Source organism: Castor canadensis, chromosome X (genome assembly GCF_047511655.1).
Source record: "Castor canadensis chromosome X, mCasCan1.hap1v2, whole genome shotgun sequence".
NCBI lineage: Eukaryota > Metazoa > Chordata > Mammalia > Rodentia > Castoridae > Castor > Castor canadensis.
The window spans coordinates 126,474,382-126,498,352 of NC_133405.1; the positions used below are offsets into that span (position 1 = coordinate 126,474,382).

At 43.6% G+C, this 23,971-nt stretch overlaps 1 protein-coding gene and 1 non-coding gene across 15 annotated transcripts in view; one reads left to right on the forward strand and one right to left on the reverse strand.

The window, feature by feature from the left end:
* The window catches only part of LOC109684825 (serine/threonine-protein phosphatase with EF-hands 1), a 332,462-nt gene that overhangs the window by 117,782 nt on the left and 190,709 nt on the right, over positions 1-23,971 (reverse strand). For 6 of the 14 annotated variants that reach the window (XM_074064232.1, XM_074064243.1, XM_074064229.1 and 3 more), the window contains exons 1-2: positions 2,123-3,160; positions 1,233-1,325 (exon numbers count right to left, since the gene is read on the reverse strand). The exons of 4 other annotated variants lie outside the window; for them this stretch is intronic. The gene's annotated coding sequence lies outside the window, so the exon portion shown is untranslated. Of the gene's footprint in view, positions 1-1,232; positions 1,326-2,122; positions 3,161-23,971 lie in introns of those variants that run through there. 4 more of the 14 variants (XM_074064237.1, XM_074064234.1, XM_074064235.1 and 1 more) reach the window with 3 other exon arrangements.
* Positions 3,275-3,347, forward strand: Trnav-uac (transfer RNA valine (anticodon UAC)). Its single transcript has one exon. It is a non-coding gene; the product is annotated as a tRNA-Val (tRNA).

Sequence of the window (23,971 nt, forward strand, 5' to 3'; positions counted from 1 at the left end):
AACTTTTTGTTTCATTAATTCTTTGTATGGTTTTTTTTTATTTCTATTTCTTTGATTTCAGCTCTTATTTTTATTATTTATCTCTTTCTATTTGTTTTGGGATTTGCTGGTTCTTGTTTTTCTAGGAGTTTGAGATGTATCATTAGGTCATTGATTTGGGATCTTTCAGTCTTTTTAATATATGCACTCATGGCTATAAACTTTCCTCTCAGGACTGCCTTTGCTGTGTCCCATAGGTTCCAGTAGGTTGTGTTTTCATTTTCATTGACTTCTAGGAACTTTTTAATTTCCTCTTTTATTTCATCAATGACCCATTGTTCATTAAGTAATGAGTTATTTAGTTTCCAGCTGTTTGCATGTTTTTTGTCTTTACTTTTGTTGTTGAGTTCTAGTTTTACTGCCTTGTGATCAGATAGTATGCACAGTATAATTTCTATTTTCTTATATTTGGTGAGGCCTGCTTTGTGAACTAGGACATGATCAATGAATTAGTAATTGGTTAATATTTTTTTCTTATAGTTGTTCAGATGCTTATGGGTATTCTTGAGGGTGTCAGGTCTCACAAGTCAAACTGAACAGCTGAAGTCCTGGCAAAACTGTCATCTGAGAAATTATCAGTAACTCTTTAATTTTTTTTGGTTGTGTTGGGGGGTTGAACTCAGTGCCTCAGACTTACTGGGCAGGCACTCTAACACTTGAGCCACTCTGGCAGCCAGATTTGCACTGATTTTTTTTTTATTTTGTTGATTTTTTTTCTGGTTATTTTGGAGACAGGGTCTGGCTTTTTTCCCCACACTGGCCTAGATCACTATCCTATTTTAAGCTTCTCACTGGGATGACACCCCCCCAATCCCCCTCCCACAGCTTTTTTCCCTTGAGGTGAGGGTCAAGCAAACCTTTGGGGTTTGTTTTGTTTGGTTTTGTTTTGCTTGGGCAGGTCAGGAGTCACAATCCTCCAGACCTCTAGCTCCCAAATAGCTAGGATTGCAGGCTTTGGCCACAGCACATGTCCTATCCCTAACTCTTGATAGTTTCAAGAGGAAAGTCATCAACAATTGTTTCTAAAAGGCTGATAGTTCCTACCCTTGCAGATTTTCAAATTACAAAGGATAAAAAAAAAAAAGGTGTGCATTTCCTCATTAACATGCATGCAAAATATACAAGAGACCAATGCCACTCTTAGGGGAACAACATGTAGCCTTTGTAGTCTTGGACTTTGTACAGTCACTTACCTATCAGAAGGCTGAGTATGAGCCCACTGCTGCCACTCACCAGCTGCATGTCACAGGCAAAGCACTGCAACTGTTCAACATCAACTTCTGCTGCTGAAAAACAGATAGTAATAATTACCGTGCCCCCTTACAGGGCTTTTGCCCAGGAATGTATGTGAAAGTGCGTTGTAAGCCATATTGTACTTTATTAACAAAACGCATTGTGACTACACGTCGAGAGGGGCAGGGAGAGTGCAACTAAAGTCCCTTCAGTCACAAGGGAGAAAAGGAACAAAAGTTTTACACTAATGGCAGAAACCTGTGTTGCACACATTATCGAGGCACCAACTTCACTATACGGAGTTCACCTTGGCCAAAGCTTCACTTGGTGAACCACCCTTATAGCCAAGGGCAGCCAAAAAACTGGACGGGGAAAGCAAAGCATTCCCTAGAGACACAAACCAAAGCACAACTGGTGGGTGTCATTTTAGGGCCAATTCTTGGCAGCCTTGTTTTGGACTGATGGCAGGTTGGAAACAGGTGGGATATGCTTATTAGCGGGCTGCCCAGAAGTCATTACTGCTCACTCACTAGCAGGAAACATGGAGCTTTTGTGAACTCATCGCCTGCTGGCTAGCCACTCACGGTTTCCTCCTGGCTCAAAATCTAGGCAGCATCTGCTCAGGGGTCATATCCAACCAGAAGACAGGATTGAAGGGAACCCTGTGATGAATATTTTAGGCAGCTACCCAAGGACTCAGGAAACTGATTACTAGAAAACCCACGCACTACCTGCAGGCTTGCCTCTAACTAGTTCTGTGGGGAAAACCACTAGCAGATAACTACCTCCATTTTTCTACCTGGAAATTTTCAGAAAAGAGGGGTTGGAACTTGGGAGGTGAACAGATTACCTCAAGAGGACACAGATGATGAGTAGCCTCAACAGGACTAAGATGTAGGTCATGACCCCCACATTCGTGCTCATTGCATCCACCTGGGCCCTTCTCGGGAAAACAGGAGCTCGCAGAAGGGACTTGCTTTCATTTCTCCACCGCCCTGCCGTCCTTCTCAGAGGAAGATGCCAGGGAAAAGGACAACTGCGGCCTGCAGGTCAAGGCCACCTGGGTTGTTAACGACGCCCCCGCCCCCGAAACAAAATGGTCTCAGTGAGTTTTCAGAAGCCTTGGAGACAAAACGACACCGAAAACCAGAGGCAGAAGCTGGGTGGCGGAGGGGCCCTTTGTGATGGAAGGTCCCAGTCCTAGAAGCACAGGGCAGGGTCAGAGGCTGCGGGCTTTGCAGCCACCCAAGGCCAGGCGCTGGGCTCAGTGCCCTGCCGTCCCCGTTGGAAAGTCTTCACAAGAACACGCGGGACCTGCTTTCATCTTGCACTGGGCCCCTCAAAGAACGCAGCCGGTGGCAGCCTTAAGAGGTGGCCTGTCTGCACCACCGCCCCCCGGCGCACACAAACGGGCCCAAGGAAAGCCCTGCGGCGCTGCTCCTGCCCTGGGCGGCCTGGGAGGGGAGAGGGCTGGGGAAGTCGGAGGAAGGAGGGTAAGAAGGAGGGTAAGAGGCCTGCGCCCTGGGCCAGGCCCGCCCACCGGCCCGAACCTCAGCTCCGGGGGCCTCCGGGCTCCGAGCTCAGGGCCTCCGACGCGGCGGCGACGTCGACGTAGTGACTTCGGACGGGGCAAAGGAGTCGAGTCGCCCGGGCTCGGTTTTCTCGTGGGGAAAATGGGCAAGTGCTGGTCCCGCGGGAGCTGAGGGAGCTGCCAGAGGGGCAGTTCCAGCCGCCTTGCCTGAGGGAGAGTTTGGGGGCAGGAAATTAGGGGACGGCGCTGTAGGCCAGGAGGGCGACCGGGCCGCGACCCGCCCAGCTCTCAGGCAGCCGCAGTCTTGAGGCGCAGGGTGAAGGAACCGCTAGAACTCGCAAGCCTGGAGCCGGGATCCCGCCGGGTAGGAAGGCGGGGCGGAGCTACGGCGGAGGGGCGGGCCTTCGGCGGGGCCACTGGGCCTGACGTCTATCCTATGTGTAGACACCCAGCAGAGACGGCCGGCGTGAGGGTTCCATAGTGTAGTGGTTATCACGTCTGCTTTACACGCAGAAGGTCCTGGGTTCGAGCCCCAGTGGAACCATAGTGGAAGCCCGTGCTTTCTGTTTTCATTGTCCGCACGAAAGAATGCGTTTCTTTCTCCTTTAAAATATTTTTTGACACGTTTTCATCGCAGAAGCAAAATAAGATCCTCTCCAATTTCTTAAGGTCGCGGCCGCAATCGCGGGACCTGAGAAATAGCTGGCGGTCCAGGTGGGGTCGAGTCTTAGTCCTGGCCGGGGGCTGCCCCAAGTCTCCTCCAGGTCCTCCCTTGGCCGCCCCAGGAAATGCAGCGCTCTTGGGGAGCACCTGGAGCCAGGGTAGGCCGGCCCGCCAAACCTCCAACTGAATGGGTCAACACTGGAGCGCTTTCACTGCGGTTGAAACATTGAAGGTTGACCACTACTACAGTTAGGGTTATGAATATGATTAAACGTTGACTATTGCATTTGACTGTAAAACACACAGCGGAAAAAACACAGCCCATTTCTTTTCAATACGGCAATGCAGTTAGCGGAATGCGCATTCATCTGTGTAATGAAGAATTCAAACACACTGAAGAGAAAAGGTCAGGTTTAAGCACGTCCAACACATGCTGATGGAGTGATCAAACCTTTCTCTGTTTCCTGTCTGCTCCTCTTCACTAATTCAGTACACTTTTGTTTGGGGAGGTTGTTAGCTTTTTTTAATGCTGGCTTTTTCATCTTTGACAAGAAGAATGAAGGAAAGATGTTGGGGTCCTGGGATGCAGAGGGCGTGGCCAGGGGTGGGAACTGAAAGGGAAAAGGGAAGCCAATATTCTTCTCTGCGTTCTTCTACATAGTTTTGCTTTCACAGTGTATAAATAGAGTGGATCTAAGGAATGAGCAGAATCTTTGAAAACAAGCTTCCCAGTGTTGCTGACCAGTTGCCTTTGTGCCTTTTCTGACCTCCTGCCTCTCTGGCTGCCCACAGGATGAGGGTGAGGACCCGTGGTACCACAAAGCATGCAAGTGTGATTGCCAAGGAGGAGCACCTGTGGTCCTCCAACACTCTGTGGTCTGCAGGTGCCACCTCCTTAGGTTGCATTCCAGGTGAGTGTCCCCTCTCCTTGGGTCACCAAATCAGAGCCATCCTCAGGAATATCCTATAAATCCCCCTTCCAACCCAGCTAAATTAATCCCTTGAACACTCTGCTCTGGCTTCTCTCTGATTGGCTTCAAATCTCACTCTGGCCACTGCTCCAGCACACTACACCAATGCTCCCTGGATCTCTACCTGGCCTGGCTGAGGTGGTCAGGTGGGACCCAACTGTCAATAAATTGGAAGAATAGAACTGACTGAAAATAAATGAGTGGCAGGCAGCATGGAGTTTTGAGATAAGCGTGGGCTTTAGGGCGAGAAAGTCCAGAGCTGGAATCCTGGCTACATCACATCTGAAGTCCTGGACTGCCACATGGTTCTTTTTCTGTGCAATGGAAATGATAGTACTGGATACTCATTGGCCATCAAACAGCTGAATACTTCCCCACATGAGCAGTGGCAGCCAAGGTGAGCAGGCCTCTTCCTAGGTAAGGCAATGCAGGGCTGGCCCTCAACCCTGAGCTCTCCCTTTCCCTGCCATGAAGCCACCTGCTTAGAGAGTGGCTTCTCCTTCAGCCTGGTCCCTGGTGATTAAATGGAGCAGAATTCCCACCCAGAGCAGAAAAGTCACTTGAGTGAAAAATACACCTTGGTTTTGTGAAGTCTCCAAAATTTCCTGGACAACTTATTCCATAGCTAATACTAACAAGAATGTCTTCCTCTAAAAGAGAGGCCAGTATACTTTGTCTGTAAAGACCAAACAAATATTTGTATCTTAATGTTAACAGAAAATGGTGTTTCCAGAAGACCTTGGTGCTTGCGTTCTGGCATGGAAGAATCCAAGCAGAACACATGGGTGTAAATGGGGTTTATTAAAAGTTAGGGAAAGGGTGGGTATAGGTGGAGTCTGCTGGCAGAGAGAGCATGCTTTTCTTCTACAGGTGCTTTTAAAACCTACACTAACCCATAGGGAGGGCAGACTCAGAAGATTCCCACCCAGTAATGAATGAGTAGGAAGGGGCATGGGTGGTTCCCAGTCAGGTGCAGGTTGTCTGGGCCATCCCTGGGCGACCTACATGAGCCCCAAACTTTTCCAACTTCTAGCCTGCCTCATTAATGGACCAAATGGTTTCTGTCCCAACTTCTCAATTCTGCCATTATAGTTTGGAAGCAGATGTAGATAATATGGGAATGCACAAGTATTACTACATTCCAATAAAATTTTATTATAAAACAGGAGGTGAAGCCAGGTATGATGGAACATTTCTTGTAATTTCAGCACTTGGGAGGCTGGTGAAGGAGGATCTTGAGTTTGATATCAGCCTGGGCTATATGGTGAGCCCTGACTCAAAAATAATGAACAAATAAATAAAATATAAAAACAACAATAACAAAAACAGATTGTGAACCAGATTTGGACCAAGAGCCACAGTTTTCTGACTCCTATTCTAAGGGTAGTCAGGAGGAATAAATAAGATTAAGATGAGGCATCATAGCCTCTTGTGTTGACCGGGAATACTCTAACCTTTACTAAAAAAATCAATTCTTTTTTCTTGGGGGGGTGGCATCTAGGAGGTCACATGAAAGAGCAGTCTTGCGGAGGCTTGGGCTGTCCCAGCAAATGTTTGCAAATCTTGATCCTTCCCAGGACCCAGGCCTATTTGGCATGAAACAGGCCTTGCCACCCCTCTCCTGGCAAACCAAATTCAACAACACATCAAAAAGATCATTCACCACGACCAAGTAGGCTTCATCCCAGGAATGCAGGGGTGGTTCAACATACGAAAATCAATAAACGTAATAAACCACATTAATAGAAGCAAAGACAAAAACCACTTGATCATCTCAATAGATGCAGAAAAAGCCTTTGATAAGATCCTACACCATTTCATGATAAAAGCTCTAAGAAAACTAGGAATAGAAGAAAAGTACCTCAACATCATAGAAGCTATATGACAAACCTACAGCCAGCATTATACTTAATGGCAAAAAACTGAAACCATTCCCTCTAAAATTCCCTCTAAAATCAGGAACTAGACAAGGATGCCCACTATCTCCACTCCTATTCAACATTGTACTGGAATTCCTAGCCAGAGCAATTAGGCAAAAAGAAAGAATAAAAGGAATACAAATAGGTAAAGAAACTGTCAAAATATCCCTATTTGCAGAAGACATGATCCTATACCTTAAAGACCCAAAAAACTCTACTCAGAAGCTCCTAGACATCATCAATAGCTACAGCAAGGTAGCAGGATATAAAATCAACATAGAAAAATCATTAGCATTTCTATACACTAATAATGAACAAACTGAGAAAGAATATATGAAAATAATTCCATTTACAATAGCCTCAAAAAAAATCAAATACCTAGGTGTAAACTTAACAAAGGATGTAAATGACCTCTACAAGGATCCTCAAATAGGTGGAGAAATAATCATGTCTAGGAAAGGGAAGTTCTGAAGAATCCTGTTGTCTTGAGAGTTTTCTCAAGCTCCTGTCCTCTTGACCTAACTGTGGGCGACTGGAGATGCAGAAAGGACAAAAGATAGAAGACAAAGCTGGTTCAAGATACAATGCTGCTTCAAGGATTACTATGTCTGGACAGTCCGTAATTGTAGTGGGTCATACTAAGCTGAAGCCCCTGGGACAGAGTTGGAAGTTTGTTACCTGTTAATCCATGATGCATGCTCTGGATGATCTGATGATGAGTTTGGTGGGTGTCAGCATACTTCAGTGTTAAGTGTCCCTCCTATTATATTATCCAGATGTGTGTGTATCATTCATTGGTCTGGTCTGTTCAATAAGTTCATGGGCCCAGTTTTTCTGATATGATTTTGATACACCTGAATGGGGAACTCCTGGGGCCACGCTAAAGATGGCAATGGGAGAAAGTGCCCACAGTCTTCCCAGAGGACTGTGCACGGAGATGCCACCTTTACATTCTCCCACAATCAATTGAGACAAGTCCTTCAGCACCAAATCTAACACAATACAGGTGAAGAATCCTGGCACAAATGCCAGAAAGACAACCCAGACATGGGGGAAGGGGGAAAAAGGAAAAGTTTATGGGACCCATAAAATGGGAACTCTCTGAGCACTTTAGTGGAACACTGGTTTCCAAGTCCCAGTTCTCACTCTTGAGAAGCCTTTACTTTTGCTTCACAATAAAGACTTTCTCTTTTCTGCTACTTTCTGGTCTCCTGTCTTTTAATTCTTTAAGAGACAGGGGGAAAACAGACCTACCACACTTGCTAGGTGGCATCATCTTGGCACCTAACATGGAGCTCCAGTTGTGGGTCTCCTGGTCATCATCTCAAGGTAGGTATAAGTCATCCTGGACTGGGTGGGGGGGTGTACATGGAAGTGACCATAATCATCTGGCATTCCTATGGACTTTCCTTCTGGGGAACCCCCTGGCCACACTTAGCACAGTCGACCTCCCTAGCTGACTGATTCTCACTTTCTCTTGATAGGGAGGATTTTCCCTTGGGAAACTTTGCTTCCCCCAAGTCCCTCTATGGGAGCACGAGAAATTGTGCCTAGTTGTGGATTTATACCAACCTGCCATATGCCACAGCAGAGGAATAAAGGCTCTGGCAGTACCAAGGCTTTTTTTTCTTCACTTCTTGCCTTTCTTTGGGGCAACATGAGCAGCTGTTTCCTTTGTCCTTGTTAGCAATTGGTCTCTTTCTTTAGTTGAGTTTGGGAGAGATCCTTGCCAGATCAGTCAATTTCCAATTATCCAATTGTGTCCCTCTCAGATCCCATGTCCCTTTTGTAGCCCATTCTTTGCTTGGCCCAAGAGAATTTTACCCCTCACTGATCTCGAATTCGCAGTTTACATTAGGCATTTGGCAGAATATGTCCCTTTAATGTCCCCTTTAGGTAGAAAACACATTTTGACCCTCCTAGATCTACCAAGGGAATGTGTCCTTTACTCCGTTTTCTCCCTTTTCCTCTGTTATTGTCAGAAAGCCTTCCTTCCCCTATCAGAACACACCCAATATGTCCTCCACCATAATATTCAATATCCCTTTAAAGGGCCACCCAGAATCCTACTGTTTTCCATGCTGGTTCTTTTGGCCACTCTGAATTTGAATTGGAGGCTTTCTACACTGGGACAAAAACTAAATAGCTGGGTCTGAAGGCAAATAGGCAGAGAATTGGTCGGGGTCTCACCAGTAAGGTGGCTAAAATCCAGACAGACCCCCATATTTTTCTCTGACCTTAGTCGTAGGTGTGTGGAGGAAGAAGCAAAAGGAGAATGGGATGACTTCTCCTGAGTGAGAGGTTTCCCTTACCTGGAGATGCCCAGAAATAGGGAATCCTCAAAGTGACCAATTCCTTATCCCTCTTTTTAGATGGGAGCACAAACTTCCCAAGTCCCTGAGGGATCTCCCCTTGCCTATTTGTTGAAACATTGGAAGAACTTTGATCCAGAAAACCTATGAAAGAAGGTCCTCATCTTCTATTGTTCTCAAGCTTGGCCTAAATACCCTTTAGGGGATCAGCAGAAATGGCCAGAGGAAGGAAGCATAAATTGTAATACCATTCTACAATTAGACCTGCTTTGTAGGAAGAAAGGGAAGTGGATGGAAGTCCCATATGTCCAGCTTTTCTTTTATCTCTGAGACTACCCTAAATGGATAAAGGACTGTAAATTGGATTCCCAAACTTTGGCCATCTTATGCAGAAGACCCTCCTCTGGGTCCCCTGATTTCCCGGAGCAGCAGGACCCTGAGGCTCCCCTGGATCCTCCTCCCCTGAATAAAGCCCTGACTAAACCTCCTAGGGGCCCAGAGCCTTTGTCTTCTCCCAGTGCCACAAGTCTGTATCTGAATTTAAAAGAATTACAATTCCACTGCTTCCCTGCCTCCCCATCTGGGAGAGTCAACTCCTTGGGGGTAACAGCCCCCTAGACCTGGCTCATCTCCTTTGCAAACTTTGCTGGGGGGAAAACTTGGGCACGAGGTTGTCCATGTTCCATTCAAATTAAATGAACTTGAAGAAATTAAGCAAGATTTAGGAAACTTCACTGAAAACCCTGATCAATATATTCAAAAGTTCCAAGAGTTAAACAAAAATTCTGATATGGCATGGAAAGATATAAAGGTGTAACCCAGACCTTAACCACTTTAGGAAAACAGTGGGTCTTAGAACAGGCCACCACAGTGGGGAATAACTACTACCTCTCACAGAACAAATCCCAACAAAAGGAACGAAAAATCCCAGTGGGAGATCATGCAGTACCTTGAAGTAACCCTGATTGGAACCCCTAAGAGGAAAGACATGAATGGGAACAAAATCATTTCATTTACTATTACTGAGGGGCTAAGGAGAGCCAAGATAAAGCCCCTTAACTACTCCCAGGTTACTAGAGTGTAACAGGGTGAATCTGAGCCTCCTGCTACTTATTTACAGCAGCTTAAGGATGCTTTACAGAAACACACTAATGTACAGCTAGGATCACAGGAGAAGGAGATTGTCATAAAAGATAAATTTCTCACACAATCAGCTCTGGATATTCATACAAAACTCCAAAAACTGGTGGCTAAAGGGAGCAGGGACTTAGACCAGGTGGTCTGGATGGCTACATCTGTGTTCTATAACAGGGACCTGGAAAAGGAGAAAAAGGAGGATAAGCAACAGGGGATGCTGATCACTACCCTAAAAGTGGCTTCCTCTGGATCAGGTCCAAACCCAGACTTGATTCCAATGTGGACAGGGAGGCCATTTCCAGAGGGAGTGCCCCCAGAGGAAGAGGCAGCCTCCAGGACCCTGCCCCATCTGTAAGAGAAATTATTGGAAGGCACATTGCCCTTGACCCTTGTCAGAGTCAAGTACATGGCCATCCAAACAATGAAGGGTTCCAGGGCCTCCCATACAAGTTCCTGTGGCCACAGTAAAATCTGAGGAGCCTTGGGCTATTATTACAGTCAAATAGCACAAGGTCAGCTTCCTTATAGCTACAGAGGCAACTTTTTGGCTATCCCTTTTTCCTTGGGACCCAGGTCCCCAAATAAAGTCACTGTTTGGGGCATATTGGACTAGCCCCTTAGAGCATTATTTCACCCAACCACTTCCCTGCTTCTAGGGAGAGCTCCACTTCTGTCATTCCTTTTTGATAGTCCCCTGAGACTCCTACTCCCCTGTTGGGATGAGACCTCCTATCTCAATGGAAGGTTCAGCTCCTTTTGCCCCAGGGGAATACTTTTGCCTGCCATTAATTGAATCAGGTAGACCCCTCTGTGTGGATGAATGGATACTCAGTTGGGAGGCTAAAACAGTAACCCCAGCTTTAATTCACCATAAAGACCCTCTCATTTTCTGCACCAAAAACAATATCCACTGAGACCAGAGGCTAGAGAGGGACTAATCCTTATTATCAAGGGACTAAAGGAGCAAAGGTTCCTCACTGAGTTCTCTAGCTCCAATAATATTCCTATTTGGGGGATCAGCAAGGGACCTGACAAATGGAAACTGGTCCAAGACCTCTGATTAGTCAATGAGGCAGTAATTCCCCTTCACCCTGTGGTTCCAAACCTCTTGGCTCAGAGGTTTGGAACCCAACACCATCCACTATTCAGTTTTAGACCTCAAGGATGCCTTCTTCTGTATTCCCTTACACCCAGATAGTCAGCCTATATTTGCTTTTGAGAATCCAACTTGAAAAGCAGGACAGGTCACTTGGACTGTCCTCTCTCAGGGGTTTTGGGACAGCCCCCACCTTTTTGGACTGGCCCTGGCTTAGGATTTGGTGGCAGATAATTATCCACAGACCACTCTACTACTATATGTGGATGATCTTCTTCTTTGTAGGACATCCAAACCCACTGTCTCCTGAGCCACTGAGTCTCAAGGCTATAAGGTATCCAGGGAGAAGGCTCAATTATGCCAGACTAAGGTTACCTGCCTGAGGCTTGTCTTGGCTGGGGGAAGATAAAATTCAACCAATTTTAGCCTTCTCCCTCCCCAGGACCCTAAAGCAGTTGAGGGCCTTTTGGAGGGTGACAGGCTATTACAGGATCTGGATCCCAGGGTATTCAGATCTAGGTCAACCCCTATATCAAGCCCTTAGAGAAGCCCCAAAACACTTCCAGCTCTCCATTGAATGGGATAATGCTCCCCACTGATGCTTTTCACCAATTAAAAAGAGCTCTAACAAGGGCCCCTGCCTTAAGCCTCCCTACTCAAGATAAATCCCAGCTATATGTCTGTAAAAAGAAAGGATTGGCTTTGGGAGTAGTAACCCAACACTGAGGGCCAACTCCCCAACCAGTGGGATACTTGAGTAAGGAATTGGATCAAGAAGCTAAGGGATGGGAATTCCAAGATGGCGGCTAGAGGTAGGAAGCAGAAAGTGACCCTCCTATAGTGAAATCTTGGAGAGATGCTGGAGACACACTTTGCAGGCATAATCACCGAGAAAAGGCATAACTTTGACTCCTCCACATCTCCAGCCGGTGCAGAGAATCTCCACTTCACGTTAAACGGAGAACCGAGGAGGGCCCCCGGGGCCACCAGTGGCTGGCGCCCATACGGCTTGGGAAGACGCGGACCAGGTGAGCTTCACGGTACCGCGGTAGCCCCACAGACAAGCCTGGGCCAGAGCAGCATAGCCCCCTGGACAGACTGACCTCCAACCGGGAAAAAAAGAGAAACTGAGTACTAAGCAATAAGAACAGTTAAGACACGCTGGAAAGAGGGTGGGGCGCCCTGAGCGCTGAAGATTGGGGGAAGGGAACCCTTCCCGGGACTGTAAATAAACAAGCCGGGCGGGCCAGAGAGGCTCTGGCGGGAGCGGGGCGTGCCCAGCAACCAGGAGCGGGGACGCTTGTGAGAGGAGGGAAGACCCACTTCCCACGTGAACTGTAAATAAACACGCAGGCCTGACAACGCGGGGCAGTGTCACCTTTCCCAGTGCTTGGAAAGGGGAAAGCCTGTAGCAGAGGCCCCCCGCACAGGAGAACTCTGAGCAAACAAAGCCTGTGGGACCAGGTGAGTGCTAGCTCACCCCAGAGATCTGCATAAATAACGTCGCCAGCTACAGGCTGAGAGCAGCAGGCAGGCAAGCCACAGTTGCAGATACCACTCTCAGAACTGCCTCCAGACACTTTTTTTTCTTTTTCTCCCTACCTTTGATGAGAGAACAACTGAAATACACCTGCAAGCCGAAAAACTTACTGAAACTGTATTGCATTTGAACTGGGGACACTTGGTGGGGCTTTTTTTTTTTTCTTCTGTGTGTGTGTGAGTGTAGTTTTGTTCTACTTTATGCATCCCCTTTGATGAGACAACTACAGAACAACATCTGAGGCACCAACTCCAGGACTGGAGATTGAGACGGACATCCAAATTATTAAGACTGAAATTGCATTGCATATAAACTTGGAAGTTTTTCGGTTTTTTTTTTTTAATTTTCTATTTTCCATTTTATTTTAATTCATTTTTATATATAGATATTACTTTCATATACTTATTTTTTATTTTTTTATCTTTGATTTTCAATCCTCTCTCTGTCTCTCTATTGTCTGTTCAGCTTACTGTCGATTAGTACACTAACACTCCCTGTTTATACCTTTGAAACTCTGTTGTCTGATACCTTGTTCTGCTTTCTCCCTCTTGTCTGTATATTTGTTTTCCCCTTTTCTTTAACTTCTTGCTTTCCATCTCAGCTCACTCTTCCATTCTCAATATTACCATTGTTATTATTACAAGCTAGAAAATACTTAATTACACACAGTACAGGGACAGTAACAACACCAAGGACAATGACAGGAAGACAGAAAAAACAAGGAAACCAGTTTCCCCACAGCAAAAAATTAGTACAGGAACCAGAGGGGAATGAAGGGAACAGCAACTCAGATCCAGACTCCAACAAAATGAAGATAAACTATGCCAAAGGACCCAATGAAGCCCACAAGAATAATTTAAAAGAAGACATACTACAAGTACTCAATGAGAATTTTATAGAGATGATACTGGATAGGGTCAACCAAAATGTACAGGAGACACTCAAGAAATTCCAAGACAATAAAAATAGAGAATTTGAAAAAGCAAAAGAAGAAATAAAGGAAACCATAGAACCACTGTATAAACACCAAAGTGAAAGAGAGAACACAATGAATAAATGGATAAATGAACTCAGGACAAAAATAGACAACATTAAAGAAGAAAAATGCCAGGATATGGAAAACCTCAGAAAAAAGAACGAAACAGAACTGCAAAACAAAACGGAAGGCCAATCCAGCAGAATAGAACAAACAGAAGACAGAATCTCAGAACTTGAAGATGAAATGGTAATTAAAGGAAAAACTGAAGAACTATTAATTAAACAACTCAAGACCTGTGAAAAGAAAATGCAAGAACTCACTGACTCCATCAAAAGACCAAACTTGAGAATCATGGGCATCGAAGAAGGAGAAGAGGTGCAAGCGAAGGGAATGCGTAATATATTCAACAAAATAATAACGGAAAATTTCCCAAATCTAGAGAAAGATATTCCCATACAAATGCAAGAGGCCTCCAGGACACCAAACAGACCAGATCAAAATAGAACTACTCCACGACATATCATCATTAAAACAACAAGTTCAGAAACTAGGGAAAGAATATCGAAGGCTGTAAGAGAGAAAAAACAAGTAACATACAAAGGTAAACCCATCAAAATCAGAGCAGACTTCTCAACAGAAACATTAAAAGCAAGAAGAGCATGAGGTGAGATCTTCCGGGCACTGAATGAAAATAACTTCAACCCCAGGATACTCTACCCAGCAAAGCTATCATTCAAAATAGATGGAGCAATAAAAGTCTTCCATGATAAGCAGAAACTAAAACAATATGTGACCACAAAGCCACCATTACAAAAGATTCTGCAAGGGATCCTGCACACAGAAAGTGACACCCAACTTAACCATAAAAAGGCAGGCAGCACCAAACCACAGGATAAGAAAAAGCAAGACAGTAGAGAGTAACATCAAGTAAGGTACACACAATCAAACCTTCAAACAACTAAGATAACTAAATGACAGGAATCACCACATACCTATCAGTACTAACGCTTAATGTTAATGGACTTAATTCACCCATCAAAAGACACCGTTTGACAAAATGGATTAAAAAACAAGATCCAACAATTTGTTGCTTACAGGAGACTCATCTCACCGACAGAAATAAGCATATGCTTAGGATGAAAGGCTGGAAGATTTAGCAAGCCAATGGCCTCCGAAAACAAGCAGGAGTAGCAATACTTATCTCTGACAAAGTAGACATCAAACCTACATTGATCAAACGAGATAAAGAAGGACATTCCATACTAATAAAAGGGGAAATAGACCAAAAGGAAATAATAATCATCAATCTGTACGCACCCAATGTCAACGCACCCAATTTCATCAAACATACCCTGAAAGACCTAAAAGCATATATAAACGCCAACACAGTGGTTGTGGGAGACTTTAACACCCCATTATCATCAATAGATAGGTCATCCAAACAAAAACTCAATAAAGAAATCTGAGATCTAAAATATGCAATAGATCAAGTGGACCTAGTAGATGTCTACAGAACATTTCATCCAACCTCTACACAATATACATTCTTCTCAGCAGCCCATGGAACCTTCTCCAAAATAGATCATATCCTAGGGCACAAAGCAAGCCTCAGCAAATATAAGAAAATAGAAATAATACCATGCATACTATCTGACCACAATGCAGTAAAAGTAGAACTCAACAACAAAAGTAAAGACAAAAAACATGCAAACAGCTGGAAACTAAATAACTCATTACTTAATGAAGAATGGATCATCGATGCAATAAAAGAGGAAATTAAAAAGTTCCTAGAAGTCAATGAAAATGAAAACACAACCTAGCGGAACCTATGGAACACAGCTAAGGCAGTCTTGAGAGGAAAGTTTATAGCCATGAGTGCATATATTAAAAAGATTGAAAGATCCCAAGTCAATGACCTAATGATACATCTCAAACTCCTAGAAAAACAAGAACAAGCAAATCCCAAAACAAATAGAAGGAGAGAAATAATAAAAATAAGAGCTGAAATCAATGAAATAGAAACCAAAAAAACCATACAAAGAATTAATGAAACAAAAAGTTGGTTCTTTGAAAAAATAAACAAGATCGATAGACCCCTGGCAAACCTGACTAAAATGAGGAGAGAAAAAACCCAAATTAGTAGAATTAGGAATGCAAAAGGGGAGATAACAACAAACACCATGGAAGTCCAGGAAATCATCAGAGACTACTTTGAGAACCTATATTCAAATAAATTTGAAAATCTAAAAGAAATGGACAGATTTCTAGATACATATGATCATCCAAAACTGAACCAAGAGGAAATTAATCACCTGAATAGACCTATAACACAAAATGAAATTGAAGCAGCAATCAAGAGTCTCCCCAAAAAGAAAAGTCCAGGACCTGATGGATTCTCTCCTGAATTCTATCAGACCTTTAAAGAAGAACTGATACCAACCCTCCTTAAACTGTTCCATGAAATAGAAAGGGAAGGAAAACTGCCTAACACATTTTATGAAGCCAGTATTACACTTATCCCAAAACCAGGCAAAGACACCTCCAAAAAGGAGAACTATAGGCCAATCTCCTTAATGAACATTGATGCAAAAATCCTCAACAAAATAATGGCAAATCGAATTCAGCAACACATCAAAAAGATTATTCACCACGACCAGGTAGGCTTCATCCCAGGGATGCAGGGGTGGTTCAACATACGAAAATCAATCAACATAATAAACCACATTAACAGAGGCAAAGACAAAAACCACTTGATCATCTCAATAGATGCACAAAAAGCCTTTGATAAGATCCAACATCATTTCATGATAAAAGCTCTAAGAAAACTAGGAATAGAAGGAAAGTTCCTCAACATTATAAAAGCTATATATGACAAACCTACAGCCAGCATTATACTTAATGGAGAAAAACTGAAACCATTCCCTCTAAAATCAGGAACCAGACAAGGATGCCCACTATCTCCACTCCTATTCAACATAGTACTGGAATTCCTAGCCAGAGCAATTAGGCAAGAAGAAGGAATAAAAGGAATACAAATAGGTAAAGAAACTGTCAAAATATCCCTATTTGCAGACGACATGATCCTATACCTTAAAGACCCAAAAAACTCTACTCAGAAGCTTCTAGACATCATCAATAGCTATAGCAAGGTAGCAGGATATAAAATCAACATAGAAAAATCATTAGCATTTCTATACACTAACAATGAGCAAACGGAAAAAGAATGTATGAAAACAATTCCATTTACAATAGCCTCAAACAAAATCAAATACCTAGGTGTAAACCTAACAAAAGATGTGAAAGACCTCTACAAGGAAAACTATACACTTCTGAAGAAAGAGATTGAGGAAGACTATAGAAAGTGGAGAGATCTCCCATGCTCATGGATTGGTAGAATCAACATAGTAAAATGTCGATACTCCCCAAAGTAATCTACATGTTGAATGCAATTCCCATCAAAATTCCAATGACATTCATTAAAGAGATTGAAAAATCTACTGTTAAATTTATATGGAAACACAAGAGGCCACGAATAGCCAAGGCAATACTCAGTCAAAAGAACAATGCAGGAGGTATCACAATACCTGACTTCAAACTATATTACAAAGCAATAACAATAAAAACAGCATGGTACTGGCACAAAAACAGACATGAAGACCAGTGGAACAGAATAGAGGATCCAGATATGAAGCCACACAACTATGAGCAACTTATCTTTGACAAAGGAGCTAAAAATATACGATGGAGAAATAGCAGCCTCTTCAACAAAAACTGCTGGGAAAACTGGTTAGCAGTCTGCAAAAAACTGAAACTAGATCCATGTATATCACCCTATACCAAGATTAACTCAAAATGGATCAAGGATCTTAATATCAGACCCCAAACTCTTAAGTTGATACAAGAAAGAGTAGGAAATACTCTGGAGTTAGTAGGTATAGGTAAGAACTTTCTCAACGAAACCCCAGCAGCACAGCAACTAAGAGATAGCATAGATAAATGGGACCTCATAAAACTAAAAAGCTTCTGTTCATCAAAAGAAATGGTCTCTAAACTGAAGAGAACACCCACAGAGTGGGAGAAAATATTTGCCAATTATACATCAGACAAAGGACTGATAACCAGAATATACAGGGAACTTAAAAAACTAAATTCTCCCAAAACTAATGAACCAATAAAGAAATGGGCATGTGAACTAAACAGAACTTTCTCAAAAGAAGAAATTCAAATGGCCAGAAAACACATGAAAAAATGCTCACCATCTCTAGCAATAAAGGAAATGCAAATTAAAACCACACTAAGATTCCACCTCACCCCTGTTAGAATAGCCATCATCAGCAACACCACCAACAACAGGTGTTGGCGAGGATGCGGGGAAAAAGGAACCCTCTTACACTGTTGGTGGGAATGTAGACTAGTACAACCACTCTGGAAAAAAATTTGGAGGCTACTTAAATAGCTGGACATCGATCTACCATTTGATCCAGCAATACCACTCTTGGGGATATACCCAAAAGACTGTTACTCCAGAGGCACCTGCACATCCATGTTTATTGCGGCACTATTCACAATAGCCAAGTTATGGAAACAGCCAAGATGCCCCAGCACTGACGAATGGATTAAGAAAATGTGGTATCTATACACAATGGAATTTTATGCAGCCATGAAGAAGAATGAAATGCTATCATTCGCTGGTAAATGGATGGAATTGGAGAACATCATTCTGAGTGATGTTAGCCTGGCCCAAAAGACCAAAAATCGTATGTTCTCCCTCATAGGTGGACATTAGATCAAGGGCAAACACAACAAGGGGATTGGACTTTGATCACATGATAAAAGCGAGAGCACACAAGGGAGGGGTGAGGATAGGTGAGACACCTAAAAAACTAGCTAGCATTTGTTGCCCTTAATGCAGAGAAACTAAAGCAGATACCTTAAAGCAACTGAGGCCAATAGGAAAAGGGGACCAGGAACTAGAGAAAAGGTTAGATCAAAAAGAATTAACCTAGAAGGTAACACCCACGCACAGAAATCAATGTGAGTCAATGCCCTGTATAGCTATCCTTATCTCGACCAGCAAAACCCCTTGTTCCTTCCTATTATTGCTTATACTCTCTCTACAACAAAATTAGAGATAAGGGCAAAATAGTTTCTGCTGGGTATTGAGGGGGGGGAGCGGGAGGGGGTGGAGTGGGTGGTAAGGGAGGGGGTGGGGGCAGGGGGGAGAAATGAACCAAGCCTTGTATGCACATATGAATAATAAAAGAAAAAAAAAAAAGAAGCTAAGGGAGGAGAGGGAAGGGGGAGGTGGCCAAACAATGTATACACATGTGAGTAAATGTAAAAAAGATTTTTTTTAAAGTGGCTAAGGGATGGCCTGGATGTTTATGAGTAATGGCCATGGTAAACTTCTTAATCCCTGAGGCCCAAAAGCTCATCCTGGGCCAACCTTTAACTGTTTATACTCCCTATGATGTGGGAGGTTTTCTAAACTCTAAGGGAGGCCTCTGGTTGTCTGACAGCTGTCTCCTTAAGTATCAGGCCCAGTTGTTAGAAGGAACTGAAGTTACTAAAGACTTGTCAAAGTCTCAATCCCACATTTTACCTACTGGAGGGGGAGGGAAAACCTGAACATTCATGTAAACAGGTACTTATGGAAAGTTATGTGGCCAGACCTGATTTAACTGAGCAGCCCCTTGATAACCCTGATCTGATACTATACACTAATGTCAGCTGATTTGTCAGGAATGGAATTAGATATGACAGGTTTGCAGTAGTGACAAAGTTTGGCACACTCCAGTCAGGCCCTCTCCCTCCCAGTACTACTGCTCACCTAGCAGAGCTAATAGCTCTTACACAGGCCTTAAATCTATCAAAAGATAACAGAGTTAATATTTATATAGACTCTAAATATGCTTTCTTAATCCACCATGCTCATGCAGTCATTTGGAAGGAAAGAGGGATGCTAACTACAGTAGCATCCCTGTTAAGCATGCATGGGACATACTTGCTCTCCTAAGAGGTCATTTTGTTACCCAAGCAGGTATCAGTGATTCATTGCCCAGGCCATCAAAAAAGGGAGGACAGTGTCACAAAGGGAAACAGGGTAGCTGATTGAAGCTGCAAAAAGGGCAGCCCTGGGACAATCTCCAGCTGTTCCTCTCCTATGGGAAAATTCTTTACTCCCACCAGAAAGGCCTCATTACCAACCCGAGGAAGCTAACTAGATCATCGTGGCTTCTAATCAGGGATGCCAACTAGATCATCATGGCTGGTGGATTTCCTCTGATGGGAATCTATGGCTCCCAGGAGCCCTCCAATGGAAAATATTAAAAACTCTCCATCAACTCTGTCACCTAGGGCTAGAAAATACCTTACTCCTACTCAGTAAAATGTTTAAGGGAATAGGCCTAAAAGGTATGGTCCAACAAGTAGTACAGGGATCTGAGATATGGCAAAGGACAAATCCTAATAACAGGTGTCTCCAAGTTCCAGAGACACAGAGACAGGGAGCTTACCCTGGTGATGATTGGCAATTAGACTTCACTCATATGCCAAGGGGACCCAATTCTAAGCTATTATTGGTATTGGTAGACACTTTTACATGATGGGTGGAAGCTTTCCTGTGCAAAACTGAACGTACTAAGGAAGTAGTTTGGGAACTGACCACAGAGATCATACCCCATATCGGCCTCCCTAGGAGCCTCCAAAGTGATAATGGCCCAGGCTTCAAGGCTAAGATAACCCAGGAACTTAAATGAGCCTTGAGAATAGCCTATTATCTCCATTGTTCCTGGCACCCCCAATCTTCCAGCAAGGCAGAAAACACAAATGAACTTTCACAACGTCACCTGACCAAGCTTATTCAAGAAACTCATTCCCCCTGGACTAAGCTGCTCCACGTCACACTTCTTAGGCTTAGAAACACTCTAGGAAAACAGGGTCTGGCTCCTTTTAAATCTCTATATGGCAGACCTTTTCCTACAAATGACTTTTTCCTTGACCCAGAAACAGCTCAGATAGTTTCTCATGTGACTCAACTGGCTAGATTCCAACAAGCACTTTCTGAGATTAAGCAGAGCATTCCCAGAGAGAACATACAGGGCCCTCCCCTCTTCTGCCCAGGAGATCTAATTCTGATAAAGTCCTCAGACCCAACTTAACACTCCTTGGGAGGGTCCCTACCCAGTCCTCCTATCTACCCCCACAGCAGTGCGAGTGACTGGCCAGGATTCCTAGATCCATCATTTGAGAGTCAAGCACTGGAACCCTACTGCCAAGATGACCCCAGAGTCTACTCCATCCTCACCTCCTGACTCAGGGAAAAAACCCACTTCCTTCTTGTGTGAACCTTTGAATGGAATAAGACTTCTATTCAAAAAGGACACACCCACCCCTTCAGATAAGCCACCCCCATGAGTCTTGGGTTATGTACCCTCTGCTAAGTTTGTTTATTTTGCTTGTGCTTGTCCTAGGAGTGGGATTGGACACTACTGCTCCTTCTGATTGGACTAGATTTCAAAAAATAGCATTGACATGTTCTTTTTATATGCTAGCTATATTGCTTTGGGCTTAGTCTTTTGGCTACACTGATCTCACTAACAGAGGAAGATAATGACAAATTACAACTCTGAGATAAAAATGTTTTCTTAAATTTCTCCAGAGCATTTGCATTCCTTAGGTCTCCAATAAAAGATTGTTGGATTTGTTATGAAAAACTGGTAGCTGCTCACTTACCAGCTTGGGACCAGCTTAACTTTTCTAAATACTGCTGGAATCTCCAGAGATAGTCCCACCTTCTCTTGGTGCACCCAAGAAATGCTAATCACTCCTATGCACTGGTTCCCCTGATGGAGATTTTAAGGAACAATGCCCCAGAAGTATCATTTGACTGGGACTTTTTCACACTACTCTAGTTCCCTATGTCAATCAGATCTATGACCCAGTCTGCTGGCCTCTCCTGATAATGATGGGAATTGATTCCCTATGAGGATCCAAGTTCTGGTGGATACTGTGTTAATTTTAAAATGCTACCAGGACTCTGGTGGTGGTTATATCCAGTAGGCTGTAGTGGATCTATATATAATGTCACAACCCCAATGGAGGCCCCTGCTAACTGGGACCCATACAGAACTGTATGCTTTATAGCACCAAATACTCCTTTCTGCGATTATAGTGCCTCTACTAGGGCACATATAAAGTGGGATAAAAACACCAATCCCACTCTAGAAGACCCCAATCCCACTCATGGCCCCTGCCCATGAGAGCCTTGTTTCCATAACTTCCTACACACTAACAAAACTGGCTTCCCCAGGAGAATAGCTTCATCCTTCAGTCCCACCAACATCTCTAATTTCGGGCTAGGGTGACCTTTTGCCTGAAGGAGGGATATCTCTTTGTGGGATAGTTAAGAGATAAAGCAGGGGTGTGGGGATTACCATGCCTCCATTCCAATCATAATTGGGAGACGTGGGCATTAGCCCAGATAGTGCCAAATCCTGATCATGTTACCTTTTGGAACAACACTGTAATCCAACAGAGTTTTCACATTGAAAAGAGACGGGTTCCCATGGAGAAAAAAAGGGAGGTTTTCATATTAGTGGTGGACATTATACTTTAATTGCTGCACTAGTTCGAATAACCTATGGTGTAGTCTCCAACCATAAAACTACCAAAAATCTCACCAAGATGGTAGAAGAAACTTCAAACAAGATTGGTCTTGACTTTAAAGGTATGCAAGGGTCCCTATCCTCTCTAGCTGAAATGATTATGGACCACTGCCTGGCCCTAGACTTTCTTCTAGCTGAAAAAGGGGGATATGTGTGATTGCTAACACTTCCTGTTACACCTATATAAACACTTCAGGTGCCATGGAAAAACATGTAGATTATATTTTACAACAGGCTATATAGTGCCATAAATAGTCTCTTGAGACCCAGATCACCTCACAGGTCACTTCATAGGTATGGGGACAAATTAAATCCTGACTGCCCTCAGTGACTTGGTTCCTGACATTTTGGGGTTCCATAGTTGCTATCATCCTTCTGCTCATATTTGGACCCTGTCTTTTAAACCCCATAGTTAAATTTATCTCCTCTTGACTAGAAAGATTCAGATTGCAGATGCTGATGGAAATGAAGACGGCCTATTACCTGGGTCCTCTGGATAGTCCCGTTCATGGCCAGCCCTAATGCTCCTGGGCCCCCTATCATAGCCCCTTCTCAGCAGGAAGCAGCTAAGAGAAAGAGAGTCATCATCCTACTGAGAGGGGACACTTGAAAAAGAACTGCCGGGGCCACTCTGACAATGGGAGAAAGTGCCCACAAAGGAATGAGCTGTCTTCTTCCCAGAGGACTGTGCATGAAGATGCCACCTTTACACTCTTCCCCAATCAATTCCTGACAAGTCCTTCAGCACCAAATCTAACCCAATACTTGTGAAGAATCCTGGCATGAACACCAAAAAGACCACCCAGACATGGGAGAGGGGGGAAAAAGGAAAAGTTTATGGGACCCATAAAAAGGGAACTCCCTGAGCACTTTAGTGGACCACTGGTTTCCGGGTCCCACTTATCACCCTTGAGAAGCCTTTACTTTTGCTTCACAATAAAGATTTTCTCTGTCCCACTATTTTCTGGTCTCCTGTTTTTTAATTCTTTAAGCAACTGAGGGAAAACGAACTCCCCACAGTTGCTAGGTGGCATCACACCCATGTGTCCATGTTTTCCCAATTCAATTGGATAAGTTCACAAGTAATAGTCTTTTATTTGTGTAAAGAAGTTATTTATCAGTCTGCCTCATGGTTTGTGCTGGACAGACAGTGGTTGTTTACTTGCACAAACAAGATGTAGAGTCATTCTGCTTTAGCATTTGCACTCAAAATGGAGGAAACTGCTGTTAAAATGACACTCAGGACAAGGCACAACCTGAAAACTACTGTTTTGTACAGTAACTGTAACAGATATTTAGAAATTTCTTTTACTACAAACCATTGGCTTCTTACTTGTGCCCATGAATTAACTAAAAACAGAAAAAAAGCTTGACATCTCTGTCTCCATTTTGTATCTATCTTTGCTCTGAACTGTTCTCTCTGCATTTCCCACCTTGCAGTATTCTTGGAATACATGAAAGAGGGGACTGACTGATAATATCTTTTTGAGGAGAGTTAAAACTAACGACCCCCAAGGAAAGGATCAGCAGAATGTCACAGGACAGACTTCTTCTTCTCCATCCAAGTGAGGAAAATTAGTTATAATTATGAGGCTGAACACTGGAGCAGAAATAATCATCTCATGAGAACCAGATTGCTCACCTCAAGTGATGACAGTGATAACTTCTCAGGAACCCTTCGCAGAACCAGAACTAAGGTAATGATCAACCAGTCCATACTGTGACTGGAACTGTTTAACATGCATACCTCTCAACCCCCTGCCCCAGTTCCTTCTCTATTTAAAACTAAAGTTCATGTCTGTACCCTGAGGATGGGCTGAAATACTTACTTTGCCTCTGTGCTCTGGTGTGCACATGCCATGTAATAAACCTACTTCCTCTGTCC